This window comes from Phascolarctos cinereus, unplaced genomic scaffold, assembly GCF_003287225.1.
Source record: "Phascolarctos cinereus isolate Bilbo 61053 unplaced genomic scaffold, phaCin_HiC Scaffold_4;HRSCAF=312, whole genome shotgun sequence".
NCBI classification, from domain to species: domain Eukaryota; kingdom Metazoa; phylum Chordata; class Mammalia; order Diprotodontia; family Phascolarctidae; genus Phascolarctos; species Phascolarctos cinereus.
Window position 1 is genome coordinate 656,213,223 of NW_027555847.1, and position 14,607 is coordinate 656,227,829.

At 42.2% G+C, this 14,607-nt stretch overlaps 1 long non-coding RNA gene and 1 pseudogene across 1 annotated transcript; both read left to right on the plus strand.

Moving 5' to 3' along the window:
• The first annotated feature begins 306 nt into the window (after nucleotides 1-306).
• Nucleotides 307-9,096, plus strand: LOC110214306 (uncharacterized). The gene is made up of 5 exons (XR_002326251.2): nucleotides 307-398; nucleotides 5,560-5,682; nucleotides 7,381-7,494; nucleotides 8,114-8,227; nucleotides 8,701-9,096. It is a non-coding gene; the product is annotated as an uncharacterized LOC110214306 (long non-coding RNA).
• A 4,547-nt stretch (nucleotides 9,097-13,643) lies between these two features.
• On the plus strand, nucleotides 13,644-14,397 carry LOC110214270 (heterogeneous nuclear ribonucleoprotein D0 pseudogene; annotated as a pseudogene).
• Nucleotides 14,398-14,607: the final 210 nt, after the last annotated feature.

The following is a 14,607-nucleotide window of genomic DNA, read 5'->3' on the forward strand; positions in this document are numbered from 1 at the left end:
CCAGGAGAATAACCCATGGCACCAAAGACCACCAGTCCAAGACTCCCTCAGAGACTGTCCCTAATAACTGCCTTGTACAACCACTCTGCTCTTTCCTGAGCCTCTCTTTACCCTTTACAATAGCCTATGGCCACAACTCATCCCCTCTTTTACAACAGGGCTGCTAATAGTTCAGCCTCCATTTGAAGATGTCTTTTACCTCTCTAGACCCAGATACTGTTCTAGCTCTGCCTACTTGGTGACTGTCTCCGAGCCCTGTCACCTGACTCACCCCTATCCAATGGGCTTCTAGAATTTCTGATTCACTTTTCTTGACTTCCTATACTTTATTTTTACTTTCACTTTATGTAGAACACAGAATCTACCCCAACTCTAGCAGACCTCCCCTAGGTGCCAAGGTAGGCAATGTCACAAATACCATATGTGACCTTCCATGTCTCCTTCTGTCTTTTGGTTGTTTTTTTTCTGTGGTAAAATGTGTAGATTGGGTGAGTGTGGAGTGGGTTGTAGTGGTGGGGTGGGAGGGACTGTTGGACTTGATTGTCTCCAAGGTCCCATCACTCTTTGTGACTCCATAATACTATGATTTCCCACTCTCTCCCCTCTAGAAATGGACCAGTGAATCTGATGGCTTGGGACAGGTCTTCCTGGGAGATCCATGGGATCTGCTGGAGGATGGGGGAGTGTGTGTGTGTGTGTGTGTGTGTGTGTGTGTGTGTGTGTGTGTGTGAATTTGGGGTGGAGGGAGAGACACTAGTGAGTGGAGCATAAATGAGCTTGTGCATAGAGAGTTGGAATCAAGCAGATCTGGGCTCACATCCCACTGGTGACACTAACTCAGTGACTATGGGAAAATTCCTTAAACTCTGATACTCAGTTTCCACATCTGTGAAATGGGAATAATAAAACCTGTAGTACCTACTTCTCAGAATTCTTATGAGATTTATTTGAAGTGATGTCTGTAAAATGTTTTGTAATTTTCCAATTGTGGTACAAAAACTTTATCACTATTATTATTGGAGAGAAAGGACCAATGATTAACTCTTCTCTTTGTGAGACCCAAGGCCACACAATATCAGATACCTCTAAATGGATACAAAATGCAAACTCTAACCAGGTCCCCAATAGAACCTGTAACCGCTTTATGCTTCTGAATGGACAAGAGGCCTCAGGAAAACAGCGCTAAAGGAATTTGAGAGTTGAAGGCACTTCAGGACCAAGGGGACTCAGGGAATGAGGGACTGAAATAATGGAGAGAGAGGGGTGCAGTCCAGTTCTTGAAAGTTCAGAGCAAGAAAGGAAGGCTAATGAGACCATGGAAGGAGCCTTAGAGGGGAAGGGATTAACTAGGACTAGGGAATAATCAGTTCAGTAGCAAATTGCCACTCCAGTCACACATGGCTCTCAGAACAACCTTAGGAAGTAAATGCTATCATTACCCCCATTTTACAGTTGAGGGAACTGAGGCAGACAATCAAGACAATTAAGAGCCAGAGTGACTTGGCTGTAAAGAAGTAGTCAAGTAGCTCTATCTGAATCCCAATGGGCTTTATCAAAGCCTGATTTATCAGAGCTATATTTCAAGAAATCATGAATAGAAGCAGCTAGATGGTGCAGTGGATAGAGCACTGGCCCTGGAGTCAGGAGGAACTGAGTTCAAATCTGGCCTCAGACACATAACACTTACTAGCTGTGTGACTCTGGGCAAGTCACTTAACCCCAATTGCCTCACCAAAAAAAAAATCATGAATGGAAACTACATGAGACAAAAGAGTTAATGGTCCCAGTTCATAAAAAGAAAAAAGATAGAATAGAGAAGAAGAATAAATGTCCAACTCCCAAACCCCAAGATACTTTCTGAAATATAAGCAATCATAACCACATGTAAGGATATGACAGAGGGAGAAGAGAAGGAAAATGGGGGAAAGGAAGAAGAGGAAGAGGAGGAAGAGGAATAAGAGGAGGAGGAGAAGGGAGGAAATAGCAGCATTGTCCAAATGGCACTGTTCCATTGGGTCCCCAGGGTGGCAGCTATTACTACTCACAGTGTTGTTCTTCCTTTGTTCTCAAAGAGGACCAGCACCATCAGGAGGGTGGTGTCTTGACTTGCAAGTGAATTGGAGCTCAGTAAGGCAGGGCTCTGCAAAGTCATCAGCCTCATTCTCTCCTCCAGAGTCATCAGAGTCCAGTGGCCAGACATAGGTCAGGACAACTGGCAATGGCCTCCACCTTCTTGACATAGTTAGCCACCAAAGAAGAGAAGAGATAGCCTGGATGGATGGATCTACTGAGGGGTTTTTGAGGATGGGTGTTTGTAAGCAATAAGGAAGGAGCCTGTAGATAGAGAGTTTGAAGATGCATGAGAGAGTTAGGATAATAGAAGGGAGCAATCTGCTGAACTAGAATGGGATCACATGTGAATGGAGAGAAATTTGCCTTTGCAAGGAAAAGGGTGGAGATGGTAGCAGAAGGCATCTAAGTGGTGTGAGATGAGGAGGAGGAGTGAAAAGAGAGCTATCCAACAATGACCTCAATTTTTTTTCAGTAAAATATGAGTCAAGGTTCTCAGCTACGAGGGTGGGGGGAAGGAGGAGCCATGGGAGGCTTTAAGAAGTATAAAAAATGTTTGGAAGACCCACTGTGGAGAGTGGGATAGTGAATTGATATGGGAATTATAAAAGAATTGCCTTGCTTAAGCCCCAGTTGAGGCTATATAACACAAATTTGTAGAGAACCTAGTCAGCACAGTTTCATAATTTTCTCCAGCTTCTTTCAGCAGCAGTGTGTAGCAGTCAAGGAAGCAAAGAGTGGGAGTGATCCAAAGACGAGGTATGGAAGGGCAAGATTTATAAGAGGATGAGAAGATAAGGGACTCAGGAGAAGAGGACAATGTAGACTTAAACCAATTCACCAAGAGGTCAAGCTGGGGAAAGGAGGAAAGTGTAGCTAGTGGAGGAGTGATTGCCTGGGAGAGAACTGAGTGACTGAAAGACCGGGGGTCATGATGTGAATGAAGAGTAAGGTTAGGGGTCGCAAGGCAGAAGGAAAGATGAAGTGACAATAGAGTATGATTAGATAAGGGAATTTCAAAGCTTATCAGCACAGAAGTGGTATATCTGTGGAAGTGGCAAGATCAAGGGTATGATGATATTTGTGGGTGGCTTAAATGGGATAGAGGAGTACATGGGGAATGAATAAGTTGAGGAACTAGGAGTTAAGGGTGTCTGAGGAACTATCAACATATATGTTGAAGTTCCCTACTGTGAAAGCAGGAGTTGAGGAGAGACTGTGACTCAAGCACTGAACTCATGAAGTAAAGGGCAGCGTTCTGGAGGTCTATGGACAGCAACTACCGGAAATGATTGGGTGGTAAATATGGACTAAGTGAACCTTAAAGAAGGAGAGATTACTGAGTGATAGTAGTAGAGAGAAAATCTGGAGACAGAAATGAGGAGCAAGGAGTATGAGTGAAAGTGCAGCCAGTGTTGCAAATGGTGGCCAAGGAGATTCTGTTATCAAGAGCCAGGTCTCAGTGAGACGCAAAAGATGGAAGGAGTGAGAAAGGAAAGCTTTGAAGATAAAAGTAAGTTTACTGTCTCTGGAGCAGACATATCAGACAGCTGAAAGAGTGGGTAACTGCAGAATGGGACACTGGGTGGGGCTGAGGGGAATGGGAATAAGGGATCAGACCATGGGGGATGGAGAATAGGGCTTGAATGATGACCAGGGGTTTAGAATCATTGGGATGGGGGAGGGTTATGAGCAGAGCAGAGTTTGTTATTGGGGAATGAGTTTAGGTAGATTTTCATTTTCCATAGGAAGGAAGGAAACAAACATTTATTAAGCACCTACTGTGTGCCAGATACTGCTAAGCACTTTGTAGATTTCTCATTTGGTCCTCACAACAACCCTAGGAATAAATGCTATCATTATCCCCATTTTACAGTTAAGGGAACTGAGACAAAGGTTAAGTGACTTACCCAGGTTCACATAGCTAATAAATCTAAAGTTAGACTGGAACTCAGAAAGGCCTGTATCTTTTTTGGAAAACTTCTGGTTCAGTGCTCTATCCACTGCATCACTTAGGTGCCTCTGTTCACCAAAAGGTGTGGAGTCCTCTAAAAGAGGTTAGGAGAAGGGTGCTTGGAGGAAAAGGAATAATGTTATTCCCCTTCTTCAAGGCAGGAGAGCAGGCTGGAGATCTGGTGGAAGGGCCACCACTGAATACACAGGATCAAAATATCCTGTTGGACGTGATAACTCTAGAGGCCCTACCTGTTCTTAAAATCTCTTCTGCCAATCAATTAAATCTCAGCATACTGTGGTCATATAGTTAACTACACATAGCAAAAATGATAAGAAAAGCATTAAGTCCTTCTACAGGGAGGTCTCTACCCCCCATTCCACTCTCACACTCACAGGTAGTGAATAAGATTAAAGACAGAGGTTGCATGTCTGGGACCTTAGGAAAGCACAGTGGGAGAGAGTTCTCTCTCCTTTCATTTCAGCAGCTAATGGGATTTTCAATAGTTCCCAGGGCCAGCTACTCTAGTCTTCATCTCCACATGCCTCAGATTCAGGGGAACACTGGTCATTTTCCCAGCTCTTCCTTCTCTGGCCCTCTCACCAGAAGAAAGAGCCTCGGGCTAAAGCTCCAGCCCCACAGTTTCAATCCTAAAGTGTCAATCTGACTACCAGGGCAGCTTGAAACCCCTGCCCCATGGGGCAGCTTCAGGGTATACAAACCCAAGGGCACAATGGAGATTGATTTCTCTTGTCTAGAGTAGACTTGCACAACTTGGCAGTAGGTAAGGGCCAAAACTGAAATAGGCTAAACTTCTTTAGGCCGAAGTTAGGTTTTTAGGGGCTCACTTTCTAAGTATAGGTCACTGGAGACAGACTGATGATGGTTGCTTGCCACAGGTCATGTGAGAAACAGGAGAGAGTGGGCAGTGGCAGGCTGCCCAAAATCCTTTGGTGGGCTGCAAGTGGCCTGAGGGCTATGTATTGTGCAGACCTGATCTAGAGAAACCAAGCTTAACAAACTGCTTTTAAACGTTGAAAAACAGCTTAAATGGAACAGGAAATTTTGGATTTCAGTCTCTTCCCAAAAGGATGGAATGGAAGAAGGAAGAGACAGTGAGAGGAGAAAAAAGATACCTCTTCATTCACCTGGATTCATGGCTGGGGATGAGGAGGATGTCCATTAATGATCAGGCTTATCTTCTACTTTGGTGCTACCATCCCATCTCCCTGGGGTAGATGAAGACCTTGGCTGCCCTGGTGCCATGCTCAACACCATCTCCACCGCATCTGCCACAATCAGTGTTGGCCTCCATCTCTTTCCTGAAATTCCTGATCATTCAAGCCATCTCTGGGGTTGCATCATTCTCATCTGTTAGTTTCCACTATTTCCCTGGGCAGGAAAATGAGCAAAACTCCAAATCCCAAAATTTTCAGAGAAGTTTTAAACTGCTTCCCCATGAGATCACTAATGCTGCCCTCCTACCCAGAGAGAGATCAGGCATGTCATTACTTTTTTGTTTGTTTGTTTTCTAGGGCCTAATTATGGAGTAGGAGAATCACTGAAAGCTGAGAAAGAGAAAGCTGAGACATTCTGTTCTTTTTCCTTCCCATAATCTTTCAAGTTGTTCAATTTCTTATTACCTAACAACTTTCCAAGTAAGTACTCTTGGTTTCTTTCCTTTGCCTCTTCTTTCTCTCTCCATGTCTTTACTAACCCATATGGAGCCTTTTTTTTTTCTTCTTCTAAGGCTTCAGACAATTGGAGAAAACACTCTGGAGTCCTTATGCTCTAGAAGGCTTACAAGGCTGTGTGTGATTTTGGCAATGTGTGAACCAAGTGAAAGAAGTTATTGCTCTCTGACATTAATAACCAATTATTATGGGGGGGATCCAGGGTTTTTCCCTTCCCATTTCCTCATTCTCTACTAGGTCAAATCAGCCCCCGAAGAATAGGGCTGATGATGAGATTAGGTTTGACAATCTCCTCAGTCTGTTCAGATCCCACCCAACAGGAGAAGCCCTGTTGTATTCTACTTAAGTTTGGGTGGGAGAGGATAGATCTTCTGTCTAGGAGGGGACTGGAGATGGCCTGGGAGTAAGAGTGATATAATCAAAGTCACATTTCCCCTAGCCTGTCATTAGAATAGGTCCACTTTTTATTATAACATTCATTCTCCTCAATAATTGTTAACTAATCAGAGTTGATTGCCATCTGTGGAGAACACTCACTCTTCCAAAGCCATATTAGCATCAGTAGGGTCTATGATCCATCTTTGGCTTATGAGAGATGGCTAAATGACCTTAATTTTGTTAGTTATTTGCTAGACATAATTAATAAAATGATTACTTACCCAGATATGTCTCTCATACTTTTTATACATTACATAAGAATGAGGGAACAGATTTGTTCTGATTTCTGGTGAGACAAGACTTTGAATCCTGTCTCCTGGTATCTTGTGATCACTCCTGATTAGGCCCATCTAAGGAGAAAAAAAAGCTGTTTTTCCACTCTGAGAGAGTATGAACAGCATGTTGCACCGCAGTGCCAAGGGTAACCAAATCCAAGGGGTTAGACCAGTGTGGAAAAGGAGTTTGTATCTCTGGTCTGAAATCAAGAAAATTAGTCCTAAGTAGGTCTGGGAGAACACACTATGAAAGATATGTTCTAGGTAAGATGCTGGTTTGTCTTATTCTTCTTCTCCACCTGACACCTCTTACTTATGTAGAGGAGAGATTCTAATCCCATTTCTTTCTCACTATTTTGTTAGGTTCCAATGGCAATTTTTCAGGTTTCAACACAAGGTGAAAAAGAAAGGAAGTGGGAAGATTGGGAGGGGAAGACAGAAAAAGGGGAAACCAAGGAAGAAAGAAGAAAGTAGCAAGGGAGGGGTGTAAAAGAAGCATCATTTTGCCCAGCTTCTAGTGAGGCAACACATATATACACAACACATACACACACACATACCACCACCACCACCACCACCATCACCACCATCACCACTACCACACAGTTACTATATTAGTAGAACAGAGGAGGTGCCAAAGACTAGAAGTTCCCAAACTAATTTGACTAAGGAATGTTTTGGGCTTTCAAATACGTTGACAGAACCCATAATCTTAATCAGGAATGTGCCATGGGATTACAGAAGCACAGGAAGATTAAGACTAAATTTGGCAACAAAATTGGTTACCTTGATGTTATTTTGATGTGCAGAGGGGATGATATTATTCTCATATGAGAAACTACTGCATTTATTTGACACATACATTATGTTAATGGCTAATAAATTAATAAGAAAAATGTCACTGGTAGAAACATTATCCCTTTGAATGAGTTGGCATGATATGTTTCAGGTGAGGAAGAGACTATTGCAATGGATCCCCAGTTAGGAAATATGATGAGGAATATCATTGGCTTGTGGATAATATCATATTTACTCTCTACATTTCTCTTACTCACCATGAGAGGTAAGTATGATGAAAAGCCAGGTCAAGGAATTTGTTTTGAGACCTATGGGCCAGTTTGAGCAGGGAAGATACAGGGATATGAGCACTGGGTGCTTCCACCCTTCCCCTAATGCATTAACCCAACAATAGCACCAGTAACCCATATAATAAACACCATTTGGGATTTTCTGGGGTGCTTTGCTTATAACAGAAAATTTAAAGGGGTGCAAGACATATCTCAGTCTTAGAGCTCCTCTTTCCTCAGGGGTCTGTGACTGGGCTAAGGAATTGTCCCTGAGTCCCTGGATCTTCCCACTAACACTACTATTCCTGAGGCTGGTGATCTCTACCCTCTTCTGGAATGTCCTCTGTATAAGAAAACATGGGTGAAAATAAGTGGCAATGAGCTGTCTTTGGGAACCATGGGATCACAACAGATTCACATCTCTCCACTTCAGTACTTTCTCAGTTCACCTGGAGAGTTGGGCCAGTGGTCATCTTCCATGAGACAGATTTAGTTGGAGAAAACTCCCATTCCCAGTCTTTTGGGAGCTCCTGAGCCCTTCAGTCAGAATTTATAGTCCAGAGGGTAGGGGAGAGTCTGAGTGGTTATGTCTTTGACTCTTCCATCCTCTTTCAGAATATCTTCAGAAAAGGAAATTTTGGTGGTATCTGAATGGGATCCTGACAGTGATTTTGTCACTGGAAGTCGGTGTTTGTATTTGTTTTTTGTGGACCCGGCACAGTTGCCAAGGTAATGTTGACCTGGAGCTGAGATGGGGGAAGGATAATTGGACAATATAAAAGGGCAGTCCTCATAAAATACTCATTGGGTGTTAACGCCCTGTCCTCATTCTGTTCTTACTCCAATCTCTGGATGTCCTGACCCCAAGTATCCTTTTTTCCCTTTCAAAGACAAGTGTGACGCACCCTAGGTTCCCATAGCAGCATGTGGATTGCTTTTCTTCACATGTGTAGTGGCCCAGAGATTTCTTGAGGAATTTAAGAGTAAGGAGATGAAAAGGCTCCTGAGGATGCAACAGGTTGCATATAATTTGGTGTGTCAGGTAATCCAGAGGGGTGGAGAAAGTCAGCTATTGGCTATAACTGGGGATAAGAGAAGAGACAAGTGGTTCCAGACTTCCTAGAGGAGAGCATGGGAAAGGGAATCTACAGTCTACCTGGGACCAGGATCTAAGAGGTAACAAGCCTTGGTCTGCTCCACAGGGTTTATTCTCAATGAGGATTGGAAGAACTGGCTTGCCTGGAGCCTCATATTGATCTTCCTCACACTCTTAGGAACAATAACTTTGAAATTTATGGCTTCAGGTTTTTTCTTCCTTGTTATGATAATGATGCTTTCAATAAATTTTGCTAATATTGAGAATATCATCTTTCTGCTACCTGTACTAAGGATGATTTTACTTTTCTTTTTAGACTTTCTTCGTTTTGAGTCTTGAGTTCCAAATTCTATCTCCCTCACTCCCCGCTTTCCCTCCCCCTTCCTTCTTCCCTGAGACTGTAAGCAATCAAATGTAAGTTATACATGTGCAATTACGTAAAATATTTCTACATTAGTCATTTTGTACAAGACTAGAATAAAAGAAAAAAATGAAAGAAAAATTTCATGCTTCAGTCTGTATTCAATCAATATCAGTTCTTTCTCTGGAGGCACATAGCATGCTTCATCATTAGTCCTTTGGGCTTGTCTTGGATCATTGCATTGTTGAGAATAGCTAAGTCATTCACAGCCTAAGGATACTTTTAACCTGTATTTAGCCTATCCTCACAAAATAGTGATTCAGGTAATTGGGGGTTGTCTGGTAGACTGGCTGACATATAGAAAATGGCCAATCTGCCCTGGGGAAGAGGTTAAGGATAATACAGGACTTAATCTGGAGGGTCCCTAATGCTCAGTTTGGGAGGGAATGAGGGGAATGATCACAAGGGGGAGGCTAATAAAGATGAAGCAAAGGAAAAGGGATAGCCCAAGGAATAAGGTAGGCCAGGAAGCTTAGGACTTGACTTTGATTCACCTAAGAAAGAAGCTGTGGGCTGTCATCAAAATCCCTTTTTCTCTCCATCTCTGATGTGTTTGGGGGTTGCTGGGTACCCTGAGATGTCAGGGTACAGGGCAGCATCTAGCTGGAACGAATTCACTACTCAAACCATCTTCCAAGGGGCAGCTAGGTGGCACAGCGGATAGAGCATCGGCCCTGGATTCAGGAGGACCTGAGTTCAAATCCGGCCTCAGACACATAACTCTTACTAGTGTGTGACCCTGGGCAAGTCACTTAACCCCACTGCCTAGCCAAAACAAAAAACAAAAAAACACACCATCTTCAATCAAGTGGCAAGGTTTATTGTAATGTCAGTAGTAGCAGTCAAGGTTCCTAGTGAACTTGGAACTTAATGGGGGTGAAATTGATGCTTATATACAAAAAAAGGACAATGAAAGGAATCTGGATGGAATTAAGGAACAGTAAACAGTCTGGAATGGATCAGGTGCAACACTGAAAGAGATATCAAGTAGGTGGCCTGGGGTGGGCCAGTTGCCTTGGGCAGAGGTGCCAGGGATCTGGGCTGCTGAAATGTATGGGAAAATTCAGGTATTGGGTTGCTTTCAAAGACATAATCTTTTCCTTTTAGGTGTCCAGGTCCCATTACCCCATCATTTCTGCTCCCTCTCTCCATCATTTTTCTTTCTCTCTTTATACCCTCTTCCTTTTCTTCTTGCTCACTCTCTCCTTCCTTCTGTCTAAAGCTGGAACTAGCACCCAACTACCAGGACAGCACTCCTCATTCCCACATCCTTCCCAGGGAGGGGAGGGGTGTTGCTTCCCACCTTCTGTCCTCTTTCTCTTCTAGTGCCAGCTGGTCCACAACCTTACCATCCCTCCATCCCCCAACGCTTCATGATAGTCATGTTCCTTCCCTAGGAAAGTTTCCCAAGGGAGAAGAGAGGACTCCTCTTCTCTCTGCCTACCTCAAGGAAACTGCAAGCCTCAGGATTCATGCTTCTGTCACCAATCTATGTCAACAGTGTAGTGCATAGGAGTGATTATACTCTAAACTTGACCTCCAAACAACATACGCCTTACGTCCATGAAGGAGGCAGTGCCAAGGGAGAAAAGAATGACACTTAGGATCCCAGACTGGGACACGGGAGGATGCTGGCATTCTCTATAGTAATAGGGTAGGTTGGAAGAGGGGAGAATTTAGAAGGAAAGACAATGAGTTCAGTTTTGCATATATTGTTTAAAATATCTGGGGCAGGAGAAGGGAAAGGACAGCTATTATGTGTCTATTAGTTCCTACTATGTGCCAGGCCTTGTGCTAAGTATCTTACAAATGTCACCTCATCTGATCATAACAACTCTGTGAAGTAGGTGCTGTTAATATCCTCAGTGATTTCTTTAAACTCAAATCACTCCAGCTCTCATAGATTGGCCAACAATAAGTCCCAGCCTAAACTTCACTTGGTCATTGTTTAGGCCCTGGTGGATAAGAGTATAATACTAATTGTTTCTCTTTTGTCCAGAAACCCTGGGTATCCTCCCCTCCCAGACTGATTTTTTTAACTAGGTAAAAGAGGCCACTCTTTGCTTCATTGCTTACTTAACCCTAATCACTGAATGGGCATTGCCTCAGTCAAACTGAGACCTGGAAAAGCCCTTAATTTAAAAAGGCCAAGGTCTCACACTTCCTCTGGGCCATCTCCAGTCCTCCTGACCTATATCTTACCACTGCAGCCAGATGGCTTAGGAGGAGAGAGTGAGGCTGATGACTTTGCACAGCCCTCCTTCACTTAAATCCAATTCACTTGTAAGTCATGGCATCACCTTCCCAATGTCATGGTCCTCTTTAAGAATGAAGAACAAACAACAATAACCTAACAACTTTCTGAGTAACTACTCTTGGTTTCCTTCCTTTGCTTCTTCTTTCTCTCTTTATGTCTTCACTAACCCATATGGAGCCATTTTTTTGCTGCTTCTAAGACTTCAGACAATTAGAGAAGACAGTCTTTGGAGTCCTTATGGCCTAGAAGGCTTACAAGGCCATCTGACTGCTTATACTTGATATCTTGGGGTTTGGGGGTTTGATGTTTTTTCTTCTCTATTTATTTATTCTATCTTTTTTTAACTGGGACATCAACTCTTTTGTCTCATGCAATTTTCATTTATCATTTCTTTTTTTAATATAAATTTATTTATTTTTAGTTTTCAACATTTACTTCCACAAGATTTTGAGTTCCAAATTTTCACCCTATCTCACCCCTCCCCCCACCCCAAGATGGCATGCATTCTGAATATCCCTTCCCCTAGTCTGTCCTCTCTCTATCCCTCACCCACCCCTTCTCTTATCCCCTTCCCCTTCTATTTTCCTGTAGGCCAGGATAGACTTCTGTACCCCATTTCCTGTATTTCTTATTTCCCAGTAGCATGTGAAAACATTTTTTTAAACACATGTCTTTAAAACTTTAGGTTTCAAATTTTCTCCCTTCCTCCCTCCCCCCCACCCGCATTGAAAAGGCAAGCAAATCAATATACGTTATACGTGTAGTTATGCAAAACACTTCCATAGTAAACATGTTGTGAAAAACTAACTCTATTTCCCTTAGTCCTCTCCTGCCCTCCTATTTATTCTATTCTTTCTTTTGACCCTGTCCCTCCTTAGAAATATTTGCTTCTGATTACCCCCTTTTCCAATCTGCCCTCCTCTCTATCATCCCCCTGCTCTCTTCTCCCCTTCTCCCCCTATTTTCCCAGAGGGGAAGATAGATTTCCATACCCAATTGAATGTGTATGTTATTCCTTCCATAAGCCAAATCCTATAAGAATAAGATTCACTCATTCCCTCTCACCTTCCCCCATTTTGCCTCCATTGTAAGAGCCTTTTCTTTTCTGTTTTTTTGAGAATATTTACCCCATTCTATCTCTCCCCTTCTTCTTCTTCTAGTATAATCCTCTCTCATCCTTTAATTTTATTTTCCAGATATGACCACTTAATCTTCAACTCACATTGTGCCATTTATCTATCTATCTATATATCTACCTATCTATCTATACATACATACATACAAATAATTTTTTTCCCTTCCAACAACCCCAAAACTGACAAAGGTCTCATGGTAAGTGCCTAGAGGTCAAGCAGTGGGAAGAGACATTGTGCAGAGAGATCTATTCTAGTCTGTGGAATCTGAGAAGGCTTCTTGGAAGCAGTAATGACTGAGCTGGGTCTTAGGAAGATAAGGAATGAAAAATGTTCATTCTCACACTACAATGCAAGCTACACTTTTACTGAGTCTCGTCAAGTGATGAAGTAATCCAGGACTTTGCAAACCTTAAAGTGATATATAAATGCTAGAGGTGTTGCAGTGGATAGATAATGTGATGGACCTGAAGTCAGGAAGACATAAGTTTATATTGGAAAGCAATTTGGCAAAAAAATGCCTTAGGCTAATCACCCCATATATCCTAATAAGCTTGAAATAGACATGTGACTTGAATGTTAAATATTAATATTTAAATATCATTAATTTGTTATATAAATTAATACTAATATTTAAATATTAAAAACTAGGACCAGTTATTTTTCATAGGTATAGCTGAGAGAGAGTGATAGGTGGATTGCACTGATCATCAAATTAAAAATAGATAATCTCCATTACATGAAATTGAAAATATTTTGCCTGAATAAAATGACCATCATCACCAGGATGAAAAAGGAAATGGCCAACTGGGAAACAATGAATAACAAATATCTCTTTTTAAAGGGTATAATATCCTATATATATGTGTGTGTGTGTGTGTGTCTGTGTGCATGTGTATTATATATATATATATATATATATATATATATATATATATATATATATATATATATATATATATATATATATATATGTGGAACTAACAGAAATATATGAGACTAATAGCAATTCCCTAATGGATAAGTGGTCAAAGAATATGAGCCAAGGAATAGTAAATTACTAAACATGTAAAATTTTCTCCAAATTGAATTTGCTCCATTGAATTGGCAAAGATGACAAAAGTTAGGAATATCCACTGTTACAACAGCTGTGGAAAGATTGTCACACTGAGGGGCATTTCGGCGGGGAAGGGGTGGCGGCAGCGGTGCTGGCGGCCTTGGGGCATCCCAGTGCCAAGTCTGAGGGGGCCAAGATCGATGCCAGTAAGAACGAGGAGGATGAAGGCCATTCACACTCCTCCCCACGGCACTCTGAAGCAGCGAAGGCACAGCAGGAAGAATGGAAAATGTTTATAGGAGGCCTTAGCTAGGACAGTACAAAGAAAGATCTGAAGCACTACTTTGCCAAATTTGGTGAAGTTGTAGACTGCACTCTGAAGTTAGATCCAACCACAGGGTGATCAAGGGGTTTTGGCTTTGTGCTATTTAAAGAATCTGAGAGTGTAGATAAGGTCATGGACCAGAAAGAACACAAATTGAATGGCAAAGTGATTGATCCTAAAAGGGCTAAAGCCATGAAAACAAAAGAACCTGTTAAAAAAAATTGTTGGTGGCCTTTCTGCAGATACACCTGAAGAGAAAATAAGGGAGAACTTTGGTGGTTTTGGTGATGTCGAATCTATAGAGCTCCCCATGGATGACAAGATCAACAAGAGGCGTGGATTCTGCTTCATTACTTTTAAGGAAGAAGAACCAGTGAAGAAAACAATAGAAATGAAATATCACAATGTTGGTCTTAGTAAATGGGAAATAAAAGTAGCCATGTCAAAGGAGCAATAGCAGCAGCAGCAGCAGCAGTGGGGATCCAGAGGAGGATTTGCAGGAAGAGCCAGTGGAAGAGGTGGTGACCAGGAGAGTGGTTATGGGAAAGTGTCTATGTGAGGCGTTCATCAAAATAGCTACAAACCATACTAAATTATTCCATTTGCAAACTCTCCCCGACAGATAGAGAAGCAATATTTTCCAATTTGAAGATTCATTCGAAGGTGGCTCGTGCCACTGGCTAATAGCAGTTCAAACTAAAATTTTGTATTAAGAACCTGAATGGAAGTATGTTGTTCAGTCCCTCTGAATAGGATCTGCAAATTCTGGTCCTGAGGAGAGGCCAGGGGGCCTGTGGAATACATCATTCTCAATAAGGGA